The 1,512-nt window shown below is 36.0% G+C and overlaps 1 long non-coding RNA gene across 1 annotated transcript; it reads left to right on the top strand.

The window, feature by feature from the left end:
• The first annotated feature begins 6 nt into the window (after nucleotides 1–6).
• Nucleotides 7–877, top strand: LOC108356697 (uncharacterized). The gene is made up of 2 exons (XR_001846616.1): nucleotides 7–288; nucleotides 620–877. It is a non-coding gene; the product is annotated as an uncharacterized LOC108356697 (long non-coding RNA).
• The last annotated feature ends 635 nt before the right edge of the window (nucleotides 878–1,512 follow it).

Genomic DNA, 1,512 nt, shown 5'->3' with positions numbered 1-1,512 from the left:
GGCGATATGAATCGTCGCGGTATACGCAAAACCGTAGAGCCGCTGAGAAGCTAACATATGAATCGGGCGATGAAGTTGATCAACTGGATAGCTACCGCAAACGGCAATATCAGAGGTATTTGCAGGAGCAGCAAGAATCATGGTACGTGCGGATAATTACGACTATCGTAACCACAATCACCAGCGCGTGGACATCTTTAACTGGTGCTGGTAGCGACGGAAGAAGCGGTGCTTTAGGCTATGACAATTCCTCTTTGTATAGAACTAAGTATGGACAGGTGGAGCGAGGTGAGTGCCAATAGAGCGCAAGTTGAATGCTTTTGCCATTAAAAGAAGACACCTACTAAATAAAAATATACAACATATTGCATACCCTCTTCAAAGAGGCATAACTCAAAAATCAGATCCGAAAATATACATAAATAACTGCTTGTGGATCGCACAGTTTCAACGCAATTAATACAAAACAGTAGTTTTTTAGTTAGAGAATTTAGCCATTTATGCAAAAAAATCGACCTAAATTGTTTTGGAGTTGTGCCTCTTTTGAAGAGGGTGTAAGATATGCATATTTTATGTACGAGGTTGTTTGAAATTTTTGCAATTTCTTATCTCACTATAGGTTTTTTCGGCTCTATTACACACGCCATATCATCATCCATATCTCGGTTATTTCGTTATATATATCTAATAATTTCATCTGTATTGTGTTTGGATACTTGGCTACTACAATCATCGAACGCCGATGGCAGAGGAAAAAAACGTTTTCTATTGCTTTTGTTAATCTTGTTGCCATTGTTGCTGTTGGGTGGTGAGTATTAAAACGTTATATGAATGTTGTAATATGTCAATGGACTGCGTGAAAACAAAAAAAAAAAAACAAAAAAACATTTATGTAGGCGGGAATGAATTAGTGTATGGATAAAGCGAGGCATGACACGCGTAGTCTCAGCCCCTGACATTGAATACTTATCGAAAATGTAATAAATTGTCAGACTAGTTGACCTTGAAGCGTTGTGAGCGTTTGTCAATAAGCCGCTAGTGACAGTGAATTTGAAAATTGTTATTGAATTGTTGATGCTGCTAGGCATCAGATATACTTGGTGTGTTGTACTCATCTATCCATGTGTATATAAACATTTAGATTTTTGTGGTTCGCCATGTCGCTGTCTATATTCACCTTGTAGGTGCGCGCGTCACGTGTGGAAAAATTCATGAACACAGGCAAACGTAGAGAGTACGATGTGAATGTACTTATTTGCTCGTTCAAATGCTGCTTTTATTTAAAGCGCATAAATTTGAATATATTACGTATATATATAGCTACTGAGATATTTACTCAATATTATTTCTTAATTTTTTTCTTTTTGTAATTTTTGCAAAGTATAAACTATGATTAGAGGCCTTTTTTATTGAATTCAAAAAATTTTCAATAGGTTGTAGAACTTTTGGGTATTCATTATATATGCGTATTTATTTACATCGCCATCATCAATGCTGAAGGTTTTTTTTTTT

This window comes from Rhagoletis zephyria, unplaced genomic scaffold (genome assembly GCF_001687245.7).
Source record: "Rhagoletis zephyria isolate East Lansing unplaced genomic scaffold, Rhagoletis_zephyria_1.1 Rzeph_scaffold_63511, whole genome shotgun sequence".
NCBI classification, from domain to species: domain Eukaryota; kingdom Metazoa; phylum Arthropoda; class Insecta; order Diptera; family Tephritidae; genus Rhagoletis; species Rhagoletis zephyria.
This window is presented reverse-complemented; position numbering and strand designations above follow the sequence as displayed.